The following is a 14870-nucleotide window of genomic DNA, read 5'->3' on the forward strand; positions in this document are numbered from 1 at the left end:
TTTCTCCCTTTTGGAATGGGAATGTTTACCCCATGCCTGTACCCCCATTGTATCTTGAAAGTGAATAAGTTGTTTTAATTTTACAGGCTCATAGGTAAAAGTGACTTGGTTTATCTTAGATGATACTTTGGACTTTTGAGCTAGGCTGAAATGAGCTGAAACTTTTGGAGGACTATTAGGAAGGAATGATTATATTTTGAAATGTGAGAAGAACATAGATTTGGAAAGGCAGGGGCAGAATAATATAGTTTGGATGCCATCTTCTCTAAATCTCATGTTGAATTATGATCCCCAATGTTGGAGATGGGACCTTGACCGGGAAGTGAATGGACCATGAGGGTGGATTTCTTATGAATGGTTTAGTGCCACCCGCCTTGGCACTGTTCTCATGATTTGAGTTGTCATGAGATCTGGCTGTTTAAAACTTTCTCCTCCCCTGCTTCCGCTCTTGCCATGTGACACAATGGCTTCCCCTGTGCCTTCAGCCATGATTGTAAGCTTCCTGAAGTCTCACCAAAAGGCGAGCAGATGCTTAGCAACATGCTTCCTGTATAGCCTGCAGAACCAGGAGCCAATTAAACCCTTATTCTTTCTAAATTACCCAGTCTTGGGTATTTCTTTATAGCAATGCAAGAACAAACTAACACAGGCTAACATAAAAAAAAAAAAAATCAGAAAAAAAAGGCTATCATCTTCTGATGTAGAAATTTAACATGCAAATAAAGTAAACAAAATACCTATATATCAAGAGCATTTACTTTAAAAAAACTGGCACAAAAATTTTGAATAAAAGATTAGGAAACAGTATACAAACTATAGAGCTGGATTTATTACAGGTATCTCAGTTTAAAGTAAACTTATTAATGTACTTCCATTATATTAATAGTTAATGGAGACTACTTATACTATTATCTCAATAGATACTAAAAGCACATTTAGGAAAATTTAAGTCTTACTTTTGGGAGAAAAAAACTTGGTTTCAGTTCCAGAATGATAGTGTACTGAGCTAGTTCAGAACCTCAAAACCAAAAATAATGAAAAAATGATTGCTTTTGTTTTATAACAGCAGAGCTTGCAAGAAAAGAATTCCCTGGTGCCAGAAACAAAGACAGAATTAAAAGCCACTATAATAAGTGTTTAAGTTAAAATACTGTGGTGACATGTGGGGGAGAAGTGTTTTGAAGGAGAGAGATACAGTTATTAGAACTAGACATACTGGAGCTGGGGTTTTAATGCTATGTGGAAAGAAGACACACTATAGGACCACACCAGGAAGACATTTTATTTAAATGAAATAGTTGCATAAATAAAGCCTAGATTCTGGAAGGTCCTTCCTTACTAGGAAAAAGCAGCTAAACCTCTATCCATTGCCACATAGGAGCCACAAGAACTGAAATTCACCAGAGCCACGAGTGGGAAGGAAACCTCTCTCTCACAAAATTAAAGACATGAGCCTGCACCATACACAGGTATGGAATCCAAATTTACACTACAGGTGTAAAAAAGAAACTTAAAATAGAAATTAACAAAAAAATTGGTCTGAGGCTGGTAATACCATAGGATTTCTGGCAGAAACAAAAGCAAAACTGCTATGGACTTATTTCTGTAACCCAGGAAGCAAAGGATTTCTAGAGGTAAAACATGAAAAACAAATAACATTATATTGAAAATGAGCTCATGTTAAATAAAATTCAAAAGCACAAAGAAATAATCCACCATGAGTAAAGATCAAGAACACTAATTAGATGATTAATATCTAAGAATGTAAAAGAACAGAACCTGAAAGAAGCTATAAAATAAAAATATTTAAAATGACTGTGGAGATAAAAGGAAATCATAAGAATAAGATATAAAATGGGCCGGGCGCGGTGGCTCAAGCCTGTAATCCCAGCACTTTGGGAGGCCGAGACGGGCGGATCATGAGGTCAGGAGATCGAGACCATCCTGGCTAACACGGTGAAACCCTGTCTCTACTAAAAATACAAGAAAATTAGCCGGGCGAGGTGGCGGGCGCCTGTAGTCCCAGCTACTCGGGAGGCTGAGGCAGGAGAATGGCGTGAACCCGGGAGGCGGAGCTTGCAGTGAGCCGAGATCGCGCCACTGCACTCCAGCCTGGGGCACAGAGCAAGACTCCGTCTCAAAAAAAAAAAAAAAAAAAAAAAAAAAAAAAAGAATAAGATATAAAATGAAAAGGCAAGATCTGAAAAAGAATCAATTAAGACTTCTAGAAAATATATCATCATAAAATGTAACAATCAATGAATAGGTTAAACAGCAGAAGGTACTTGAGACCACAGAGAAAGGTGAACTGGAAGATGAGTAAGAGAATAGCAACCAGAAAGCAGCAGAGCTTATAAAGCAATGGAATATATGGAAGAGAAAATGAGAAACAGAATGAAAATACATACTGCATCTAATAGAGGACTTGTAGAAAGAAAGATGTGAAAGAATAAGGGAAAGGTGAAATTCAAAGAGATAATGGTTGAGACACTGACAGTATGTTTCTTTATAATATACTGAAAACACGCGCGTGCTCACATGCTCACACACACACACACACACACGCACACGCACACGCACACAAAGTTCTGAAGAGAAAAATAAGAAGAAATTTGCACCTAGATATATTGTAGTGAAACTGCACAGTACCAAAGACAAAGATTTTATCTTTAAAACAATCAGAGAAAAGAGCCATAATCTACAAAGGAATAACTAGATTGATGAGCTTCTAATTAGTCATAGTCGATGCCAGAAGACAGAATAATACAAGTTGAGCATCCCTAATCTGAAGATATGAAATACTCCAAAACCGGAAACTTTCTGAGTCCAACAGGATGCCATGAGTCGAAAATTTCACATAAGTACTTAAGATAAACTTTGCTTCATGTACAGAATAACTTAAAATATTGTATAGAATTACCTTCAGGCTATGCGTATAAGGTGGACATGAAATATAAATCAGTATCGTGTTTAGACTTGGGTCCCATCCTGAAGATACTATATATATACAGAATATCCCCAAATCTGAAAAAATCCAAAATCCAAAACACTTTTGGTCCCAAGCATTTCTAAAAAGGGATACTCAACTTATATATACACATTTCTGAGAGAACATAACTGCAGATCTAATTTAATTTGCAGACCCTATGATCCAGCAATTTCACTTCTAGGAACTTGAGAAAACAGACAATCATGTAAAGATATAAATACGAAAAGGCCGGGCGTCGTGGCTCACGCCTGTAATCCTAGCACTTTGGGAGGCTAAGGCAGGTGGATCACTTCAGGTCAGGAGTTCGAAACCAGCCTGGCCAACATGGTGAAACCTCGTCTCTACTAAAAATACAAAAAATTAGCCGGGCTTGGGGGTGGATGCCTGTAATCCTAGCTACTTGGGAGGCTGAGATAGGAGAATCACTTGAACCTGGGAGACGGAGGTTGCAGTGAGCCAAGATCGCACCACTGCACTCCAGCCTGGGTGACAGAGCACGACTCTGTCTCAAAAAAAAAGAAAAAAAAAAGATATATATGAAAAGATGTTTATTAGAGTATAATTTATAACATGATAAATACAGAAACAAGCTAAATGTTGTAAAGTATTAAGTTCATCTAAATATACTGACATGGGCAGATGTTCATTAACACCGTTCAAGGGGGCAGAAGTATATGACTAAACAACATATAAGGTAATCCATTTACATATTGATAAAGAGTCTCTACTATTACTTTATACCCATCAAGGCTAAAATGTGTTTCTTTTATTTATTTATTTTTTTCTTGAGATGGAGTCTCCCTCTATTGCCCAGGCTGGAGTGCAGTGGCACAATCTCGGCTTACTGCAACCTCTACCTCCTGGGTTCAAGCGATTCTCCAGGCTCAGCCTCCCAAGGAGCTGGGACTACAGGTGCGTGCCACCACGCCCAGTTAGTTTTTGTATTTTTAGTAGAGATGGGGCTTCACCATATTGGCCAGGCTGCTCTCGAACTCCTGACCTTGTGATCCACCCACCTTGGCCTCCCAACGTGCTGGGATTACAGGCGTGAGCCACTGCATGCGGCTAAAATGTTTTACACTGAAAACACACTACTTTTAAAAAGTAAAAATGAATTAAAAGTAAATAATAAAGACACGATTATTTCAGTTTTCAGCCACTAGACTGTTACAAATGTCATAATACTGGTGAATGAAATAATTTGAATAGTCAAGGTATCTGTAAAAAGTAATGTATGCTCTTTTGAACTGACAGGTGCATTTTTATAATTTACTGTAAAAAAAATTCTATGGAAAGGTAAAAGTCTGTCTGTAGCAAATTAATCATATAAGAGATTTTGTTTTGGCCGGGCGCGGTGGCTCACGCCTGTAATCCCAGCACTTTGGGAGGCCGAGGCGGGCGGATCACAAGGTCAGGAGATCGAGACCATGGTGAAACCCCGTCTCTACTAAAAATAGAAAAAAATTAGCCGGGCGCAGTGGCGGGCGCCTGTAGTCCCAGCTACTCGGGAGGCTGAGGCAGGAGAATGGCGTGAACCCGGGAGGCGGAGCTTGCAGTGAGCCGAGATTGCGCCACTGCACTCCAGCCTGGGCAACAGAGCAAGACTCCGTCTCAAAAAAAAAAAAAAAAAAAAAAAGAGATTTTGTTTTAATGCTGGAATTCATTTCAAACCAAACAAAAACTCCTAAATTCTACACTACAAGAGTGAATACTCAACATCTGATGTCAAGATCTACAGATGAAGTTTGGAAAAATTTTTTTGCTTTAGATCCATCCTCGCCTGCTATGGTCTGAATGGTCATGTCCCCTAAAAATTCATATGTGACATCCTATCCCCCAAGATGACAGTATTGGGAGGTGATCAGGTTTGAAGGAACCTACATGAATGGGATTAGTAGCCTTATAAAAGAGGCCCGAGGGAGTTCAGTTGCCCCTTCTGCCATGCGAGGACATAGCTAAAAGGTGCCACCTACGAACCAGGGAGTGGGAACTCACCAGACATTCAATCTGCTGGTGCCTTGATCTTGGACTTCCTGGAATCTAGAACTATACGAAATAAACTTCTGTTGTTTACAAGCTACCTAGCTTATGGTATTTTGTTACAGCAGCCTGAATAAACTAAGATTATCATCTTATTTCTGTAACCTTGTTTAATGGTTATTTTGACAATCCACATCTATGTGTATAAAATGAAGCTGAGTCTCACTTTCAGTTAACCCCCAATTTTAGTCACAGAAGCACTGTGAAATCTTGCCTTTAATAAGGCCATACTAAATTTTCTACAAATACCTGTTGAATGGCAGTTTCCTACATTTCCATGTGCTAAAGTAGAACTACCATTACCATTAGTTAGAAGGAAATAAGCATTTGGAATTCTCTAGGACATTAGGAAATATGATTAAATTAGGAGGTATCAGAACAGATTCAGTAATTCAAATTTTACGAAATCTATTTGAAAACCCAATATATCACTTTGTCATTTATCACTTCTCAAAGAGCCTTTCAATGGCTTTTGTTAAGTGTTACATGGAAAAATAAGTTTTTTTTTTTTTTTTGGCAATATGTTTGAAAATGCTGTTACTTAAAGTTAAGGAAGTTTCTTTATTTCTGGATTTTAACCTCCACTGTGAATCTTTGGGTAGCCGCAACAGACGCAATATTTCCCAAATTTAGTTGGGCATGATCCTATTTACCTATAAACATCTTGAGGTAGGAAGCACATAGGTAAACAGTGTCATGTAAGTAAGGTAATCAAAAGACAGCAGTACCCTTCTCTCTTAGGAATTTATGCTAAGGAAGTAATTCAACATAAGTTTAACATAGTTTTTTTTTTTTTTGAGATAGAGTTTCGCTCGTCACCCAGGATGGAGTGCAATGGTGTGATCTCGACTCATTGCAACCTCCACCTCCTGGGTTCAAGCGATTCTCCTGCCTGAGCCTCCTGTGAAGCTGGGTTTACGTGTCTCTGTCACCACACCTGGCTAATTTTTGCACTTTTAGTAGAGACGGGGGTTTCTCCATGTTGGCCAGGCTGGTCTCAAACTCCTGACCTCAGGTGATCCACCCACCTTGGCCTCCCAAAGTGTTGGGATTATGTTAGCCACCATGCCTGGCCTAAGTTTAAAATAGTTTTCTAACAGTAAAAACCAAAAAAGAACCAAACAGCTTAACTTTTGGAAAGCAGCTTTTTGAACTGTAATTTATTAATACTTGACTATTATGCAGACATTAAAACTTATTAAAACCTCAGAAAAGGCAAGGAAATAGTCATGTAATATTTGGTCAAAACAGCAAGACATTATCATGTAAAACATTTTCACCGGGGAAAATTTTAAATTGGAGACAAAACAAAAAAGTATGGGGTGGCGGATCATGGGAGCTTTGATTTATTAAAAAATAATCATCTTTAATTAACATCCAAATGTCTGTTAATACATCACTTGGTGAGGGGAATCTTCACCTCAGAGTGCAGTCTCTATAGCTGTCAATTTGGCAATCTCTATCAGAATTAAAACTGCATTTATCTTTCCACTTCACAATTCTACTTTTATGAACCTGTTTGCAGATACAGTCACACAGAAAACTATATTTACCAAAGCATGTTTGTAATGATAAACAACCAAAAATTACTTAAGTATCTGTTAATAGCGATGTGTAAACTATGGTCATTCACAAGAGTATAATGTACTATACAGCCATTAAAAAGAATGAGGTGCTAATATGGAATAATCCCCAAGATACAATACTCAGTTAAAAACTACCACCACTAAGTGCAGAACAGTGTTCTGCATTCTCTTACATAGAAGAACACACACACTTTTACGTGCACAGAACATCTTTGGAAGGATACACAAGAACTGGTAACACTGGCTGCCTTTAGGGAACACAATTAAGGGAGATTTACTCTTCGTTATACATCTTCTCTAATAAAAAAACATAAATAATTTAAATTAGAAAAACCTATTTTATTTAATATATTGTTTCTGTAATAAAAAATATTCAATAGAAAGTGAAAATAATGTGTTTTATATTTCATCTTACAATTTAGACTTGGGAAAATGAAGATGCTTCAAAGTGTTATGTAGTCCGAGATTACCTGAAGTTCTAAAATGGAGATTACATTTTATGACACATTTTATGATTACATTTTATGATTTTGTGACACGATCTACCTTTCTAACATATTAAGTACTTATTTAATCAAAAGTTTTGAGATTTGCACAATCCAAAATGAGGCTCTACAGAGTGCTTGTTTACCTACTTCTCTTTCGATTTCAGGATCAAATAAACAAACTGATGTGGTAACATAAGACGGCATACAGATACACTAATTAAGGTAAGCAGGTGTTTGTGTTCAAAGGGCATGATTGCATTTTGGATAGCAGAAGCTGGGACCAATTAGATGCGCATAATTGAGGTTTTGATGAATGTTATAAAGAAACCAATATCCAGGCCGGGCGCGGTGGCTCAAGCCTGTAATCCCAGCACTTTGGGAGGCCGAGACGGGCGGATCACGACGTCAGGAGATCGAGACCATCCTGGCTAACACCGTGAAACCCCGTCTCTACTAAAAATACAAAAAACTAGCCGGGCGAGGTGGCGGGCGCCTGTAGTCCCAGCTACTCAGGAGGCTGAGGCAGGAGAATGGCGTAAACCCGGGAGGCGGAGCTTGCAGTGAGCTGAGATCCGGCCACTGCACTCCAGCCCGGGCTACAGAGCAAGACTCCGTCTCAAAAGAAAAAAAAAAAAAAAAAAAAAAGAAACCAATATCCAGTAAAGGACACTGTAGAGAAATTTAAATTTTATCTAGACATCTGTCAACACTGAGAAGCAAGCAAATGGAGAAGCAGGATTTAACTTTTATGCATAAATGTAATTTGAACTCCAAAGTTTCAATGGGTTAAAATTTTGGCGTTAAAAAATATATACATGTATGTATGTCTCTTTACATATGTATACATACACAAATATATAAATATATATACTTAATCTCTCTCTCTATATAAATAAAATATACACCTGAAGAAAAGTTAGAAAATAAGCATTGTTTTAAATGACTGCATAACAGTCCATCAGGTCAATATATTACTATTTAGCCAGTCTTGTAAACAAATAATTAGGTTATTTCCAATTTTTCTCTAGAAAGCTATGCAAAAAGTTTTTTGTACATGGATAATTTCCATATTTAAATTATTTCCTCAGAACATGACTTTATATTCACAATGTCAAGGCAACAATATGAAGGTCAACCTTTAGTTTTTTTTTTTTTTTTTTTTTGAGACGGAGTCTCGCTCCGTCGCCCAGGCTGGAGTGCAGTGGCCGGATCTCAGCTCACTGCAAGCTCCGCCTCCCGGGTCTACGTCATTCTCCTGCCTCAGCCTCCTGAGTAGCTGGGACTACAGGTGCCTGCCACCTCGCCCGGCTAGTTTTTCGTATTTTTTTAGTAGAGACGGGGTTTCACCGTGTTAGCCAGGCTGGTCTCGATCTCCTGACTTCGTGATCCGCCCGTCTCGGCCTCCAAAAGTGCTAGGATTACAGGCTTGAGCCACCGCGCCCGGCCAGATTATTTTATAAAGACTTAAAGGGGTCGTTCCCCACTTAATTTTTTCCTAATGCCTATGTAATATCCTGCTTGCTAGCACTAAGTTAGTGTTTCTCCATTCTGGATGCACATCTAAATCACTTGGGGAAGAAACTGGTAACAATGATTATCTGAGGAATAAGAGGGAATCTGGGAGAATAGAGGCTGGGCAGGAAGGCTTAAGAGACTTTCTCTTCACTGTACACTTTTTTGTGCTTGTTGAATTATGTATTATATTCCTGTGTTACCTAGTAAAAGAGGGAAGTAAGGGGAAGGAGTAAGGCGGAGAAAGCATCAGCAGCAGCAGCAACAACCCAGCAGCAGCAGCACCTACAGAGCTTTGAAACGCACAGTCCAAAGTTGGGGAGGTAACTCAAACCTAACAATGAGTATCAGAATTTCTGGACGTAGGGTCTACACATGCATCTCTGTTACTCAAAGTAAAAACAAGATACTCCACCAGTAACTGTGATAGGAAGTCAAGGTAGAGAACCATGGAATCAATAATTCCACTTTACAAGGCTGATGATGTTCAAAACAGGTAAATCTTAGAGCAAACAAAGTTGAGTGTGTAAGCAGGAGCCAAAACCTTAAAAGCTCCTTAAGATTTAAGATGTGGTACAAAAATGACAACTCTCTCCTCATCAAGAAAAGGGTGTGTTTCCTAGACCAGCATTTTTTAGTTTGGTCTGTGGACCACCTGAAACAAAATCACTGGGCTTCATCCTGGACCTACTGAATCAAAGTCCCTAAGTATAAAGTCCAAGTATGTTCACTGATTCATCTCTGAATCCACTGTGATAAGCCCTCTCACGACAACTGCTCATCTGAATGTTTCTTCAAGTAAAGTTTACTCCAGTTCCTACAAGACTTCTAGTTGATAACACAGTAAATGAAAGGCAGGGAAGGGACTAATCAAAAACCAAGATGACTATGGTCAAAGGATCACATATAAGAGGTGCTCATAGTAAAGTATTGATTTAAGGAAGGAAAATAGAGATGGAAAGGGGTGTGGAATTTCATGAGTTTAAAAAACTAGGTGAAAGGCAATGAAATAAAAAGATTTACTAAAATGAAGTCAATTACCAACAAGCCTATAACAGGAATGGTTAGAAACTTTTATGTAACTTGATTCAATGGGAAAGAACTAACTAGGGGAAGAAAAAATTACCTCTATTAAGTATACACAAACAGGTTCTGCAGCTACTATATATTTAGGAGTGTAGGAAAATGTAGTTGTACAATAAACACATGTGGATCACCATAGGTCAGCTAAAAATGAAGCTTATTATAAAATAAAAGCTGTTTTTGGGCAGGTAAATTTATGAAAAATCTTTTACTATCAAGAAGGTGCCATACAAAGTAAATGGTGGAGCAAAGCTAAATTCCCAGAGATCTAACTTTTAAAAATAAAAGGAATAACTAGTAATGTATCTCACATAAACTACTCAATTTACATAATTTAAACTTGACAAAGTATTGGCCTTTACTATTAAAATCTTAACAAAGAAAAGGAATCAATGAATAAATAAAATGTCACTCTGAGACAGGCATAAACTTTCCTGAAGAGTAGAGTTTCCTAAGAGTAAGATTAAAAGAAACAGTATTCTATCTTAGCCATGCATGCTTCTAAAATTTTCTGGTGAAAGAACATGTTAATAGTTTAAAACAGAGATAACCTAATGTTGCTAAATATTTCGACCTCAGTTTCATAAGTGTACACTGTCTTATCTAACTAGATGAGACAATTATGATATAATGTATATAAAACAGTATTTGATACATAGTGACAGCTGGTTAAGTGTAAATTCTAGGATTCCATGGGTTCATTTATGAAGTTTAATATGCTACTTACTTGCAGTAACTTCTTGGGCAAATCATTTAATTTCTCTGTGCCTCAGTTTCCTCATCTATAAAATGGTGATGACAGAGTAGCTACTTCATAGGATTGTTATGAGAATTAAATAAGTAATCCATGTAAGATAATAAAAAAGAGCACATAGTAAGTACACATGTAAATAAAATATCAATACTATCATTTCATTCTTTGTAAAATGGAGAAAACAACTCGAAGAGCTTCAAGGATAGTGACAACATAATTAAACCCAACTGCATTGTATCTGTCCTGCCTACAGCAAAAAGTACAAACTGGTAGTAGTAGTAATTATTTATTCTAAATATCATGGACTTCCACAAAGTACAAAGGAACAAAACCTTACAGGGCTGCACATTACCCTGGTTGCAGAATATTGTAGGGCTGGATTGAGTCTTTAGGGCTTTCCTTTTCAATGTATATGGGACAAAAAACTTGCAGTTGGGGAAATCTGACAAAGCTACATGACAAACTCAACAGTATTACATTGTGCAAAGTACTAGATAAGTGGCATAAACTGTGTTATAATAGGTGTTTAAAGGGATCTCGCTGGGCTGAGGAGGAAGTAGGAAAGTATTGAAGCATAGGAACTTAAAGTATAAAAGAAGACAAGTAAGGCAGATTCTGGGGATCGTGTTACCTGTCTTGCAGGAGGGACAAAGAGGAAAGAAGGGGATTATGAAGAAGGTACTCAGGATGGGGAGTAGTTACAGGAGAAGATGAGAAGATGAATGAAGGTTTCAAGGTATAGTGGTCTTTATCCAAGAAGACCTTGAGATATGCTAATGCTAAGGTTTTAACATATGTCCAACTATATATACATCATTTTATCTTTACCCCATTCTTATATAATTATGAGTTTTGTTGGAACAAATTTAATTACGTTAACAAAGTAAGCTGGGCACGGTGGCACACGCCTGTAGTCCCAGCTACTCGGGAGGCTAAGGAAGGAGGATCCATTGAGCCCAGGAGTTCAAGGATGCAGCAAACTATGATTGCGCCACTGCACTCCAGCCTGGGTGACGGAGATCTTACAAAAAAAAAAAAAAAAAAAAAAAGACATAAAATATGGTTCATGCCGAATATCAAACAGTAGTAGGAAGAAATACATAAAATTCACTTCTCAACCACATTAGGATTCTTCCTTAGCTTGTGTACAAGAATGTAAGGAGATTTTTCCATTTCAACATACGCTAAAAGCAAATTCCGGTTTCTAAAGTAACCATTAGAGGCAATAATTTTTTCTGTAAATCATAAAATCCTGAATTGGACAGAATTCTAGGAAGTTATCTTGTAAAAGTATAATTCAAGAGATCTGAAAAATGCCTTGGTGCCCAGTCGTCTCCTTGTTAGACTTCCTCTTCTCCCAGTCAATCCAATTTACCTCTTAAAACCAAGCCCTGGTCACAAAGAAAATTCTTTACGTGAGAAATATTAGTCCCCAGCCGGGCGCGGTGGCTCATGCCTGTAATCCTAGCACTTTGGGAGGCCGAGGCGGGTGGATTATCTGAGGTCAGGGGTTTGAGACCAGCCTAGTCAACATGGTGAAACCCTGCGTCAACTAAACATACAAGAAGTAGCCAGGCATGGTGGCAGGCGCCTGTAATCCCAGCTACTTGGGAGGCTGAGGCAAGAGAGTTGCTTGAAACCAGGAGGCGGAGGTTGCAGTGAGCTGAGATCGCGCCACTGCCCTCTTGCCTGGGCGACAGAGTGAGACTCCATCTCTGCATGAATGAATGAATGAATGAATGAATGAATGTTAGTTCCCAAGCAGAGAGACTATTTTTCACTGGTGTATCCTAACTACTTAGTATATGTCAAGTGGATGCTCAGTAAATATTTGTTGCAATAAGTCTCTAAATAAACATCAGAATACATATAGCTTTTAGACTACTGTAAAAAGTGTTTATCTATCCCCGCAAACTCAAGCGTTTTCCTTAACCTCACCTATAAGTCAGTGCTGCTATATCTGTTTTGAAAATGTAAATATGTTCCATCACGATTGATATGAAAGAACAATTTGAACATTAAGTGAATTTTGCCGTAATTTCATTTGTAAGAAACACTAGGTGAACACAAAAAGCCATATTGAGCTAAAACGAATATACGAATATACAAAACATATATTCATATATTGTGTATTCATATGAATATACAAAAAGTAAACATGAAAACATCTGAAACATTTACCAGCTATCTCAGCTTAACAGATCTGCATGTTATTAATCACACCCAGCCACATTACTGATTTCAAAAAACTCTTTCTTACTTTTTTTTTTTTTTTTTGAGATGCAGTGTCGCTCTGTCACCTAGACTAGAGTGCAGTGGTGCGATCTTGGCTCGTTGCAACCTCCGCCTCCTGGGTTCAAACAATTCTCCTGCCTCAGCCTCCCGAGTAGCTAGGATTACAGGTGCATGCCACCATGCCTGGCTAAGTTTTTGTATTTTTAGTAGAGATGGGGTTTCACTGTGTTAGCCAGGATCATCTCAATCTCCTGGCCTCGTGATCCACCCACCTCTGCCTCCCAAAGCACTGGGATTACAGGCGTGAGACACGGCGCCCAGCCACAACTACTTTACAATAACTCACAACCTGCAACTCTTCTTGTGTTCCCTTCCATAAGCAAACTTTAGGTCTTATTCAGGGAAAAGTATAATATTCATTCTAGTATTTACATATTTCTTAATTTATTTTACATATTTCTTAATGTATTTATTTCTTAATTTATTTAACATGAATAAAATTGTTATCTGTAAGTTTTTTTTTTTTTTTTTTTGAGATGGAGTTTTGCTCTTGTTGCCCAGGCTGGAGTGCAATGGCGTGATCTCGGCTCACTGCAACCTCCACCTCCCGGATTGAAGCAATTCTCCTGCCTCAGCCTCCCGAGTAGCTGGGATTACAGGTGCCTGCCACCACACCCGGCTAATTATTTTGTAGTTTTAGTAGAGACAGGGTTTCATCATGTAGGCTAGGCTGGTCTCAAACTCCTGACCTCAGGTGATCCACCCGCCTCGTCCTCCCAAAGTGCTGGGATTACAAGCATGAGCCTCCTCGTCCGGCCTTATCTTTAATGTTCACAGGTGACGTTTCCAAGTGTTATATCCATAATTCCATTTTTCCCCATAAGCCCTGTGTGTTTTTTTGCGTGACTTTGCATAGCACGGTGATATTTAGGAACATGCCTCTGGCTCAACAACTGACTATTAACATTAACCTCTCCAGGATGCCAAATGGGATGGCAGAATGTTTCAGTCTATCTATTTAGTTGTCAAAATGATGCTAACAGTTTCTTTTTCTTTCTTTCCTTCTTTATCTTTCTCTTTCCTTCTCTCTCTTTCTGAGACAGGATCTTGTTCTGTCACCCAGGCTGGAATGCAATGACACAATCATGAATCACTGCAGCCTCAACCTCCTGGGTTCAAAGGATCTTCCCTCCTTAGCTTCCTGAGTAGCAGGGACTACTGGTGCGCACCATCACAACTGGTTAATTATTATATTTTTTTGGTAGGAGCTCCCTGTATTGCCAAGGCTGGTCTAGAACTCCTGGACTCAAGTGATCCTCCCACCTTGGCCTCCCAAAGTGCTGGGATTACAAGTGTGAGCCACTGTGCCTGGCCCAGCTTCTTATTAATTACAATTTCTCTCTTCTGTGAATTGGCTGACATTACCACACTGCCATGAATTACTCTTAAATAATATCTTTACCACAGAAAGAAGTGTTGATAATGCAGTCAGAATAGCTGGATGATGCGATAATATTTTTGAATTAAAGCAAATTTTAAAACCTTTTGACTTCAAAGAACATTTCAAAATTAAACATAAAATAAGAATCATATTACCTAAGTACATATACTATTTAAATACCTTTTACATTATTGACATATTATACAAGTATCATATCATATACCAGTTAGGTAATACTTGATGCACTTCAGATTTAATTAACTTTAAAAGAATTTATAAATGTTAATTTAACAAAGTTTTTAAACTTACTTTTTGTAGTAAATTATTGGAATTATATTTCTTGGAGCATGATGTTACACTTCTATCAAGGCAAAGCAAACTTTACTTAATCTCCATTTAAGATAAAAATGAGATAACTATAATTAATCTTTACCATAAACTTTATCACAAAACAGTTATAATACTAAATCATTTCACACAGATAATCAGTTATCTGCAAAAATAATATAATCCAAATGCTACTTATTTTAAGTTAGCTATTATGTTCAGATTTAGAGTGATTTAAAACTTAAAGGGAGCAAATGATTATGTTACTAAAAACTAGATTTTATAATTTTATAAGCCTTAATAATTTACTTTCTAAAGAATAACAATAAACATTAATAAATAAAGTAGCATAATAATCCACACTACTTCCTCTTAAAGAGAAAATTTCCCATTTTCTCATTTAATGCACTGCCTT

At 37.8% G+C, this 14870-nt stretch overlaps 1 protein-coding gene across 7 annotated transcripts in view; it reads right to left on the bottom strand.

Annotated features, from left to right (window-relative positions):
• The window catches only part of TAB2 (TGF-beta activated kinase 1 (MAP3K7) binding protein 2), a 91957-nt gene that overhangs the window by 49669 nt on the left and 27418 nt on the right, over positions 1–14870 (bottom strand). For 4 of the 7 annotated variants that reach the window (XM_050787145.1, XM_050787147.1, XM_050787144.1 and 1 more), the window contains 2 exons: positions 14438–14489; positions 10426–10508 (listed from right to left, as the gene is read on the bottom strand). The exons of the other annotated variants lie outside the window; for them this stretch is intronic. The gene's annotated coding sequence lies outside the window, so the exon portion shown is untranslated. The remainder of the gene's footprint in view (positions 1–10425; positions 10509–14437; positions 14490–14870) is intronic. 7 annotated transcript variants of the gene reach the window in all.

The sequence above is a fragment of the Macaca thibetana genome, chromosome 4, assembly GCF_024542745.1.
Source record: "Macaca thibetana thibetana isolate TM-01 chromosome 4, ASM2454274v1, whole genome shotgun sequence".
NCBI classification, from domain to species: Eukaryota; Metazoa; Chordata; class Mammalia; order Primates; family Cercopithecidae; genus Macaca; species Macaca thibetana.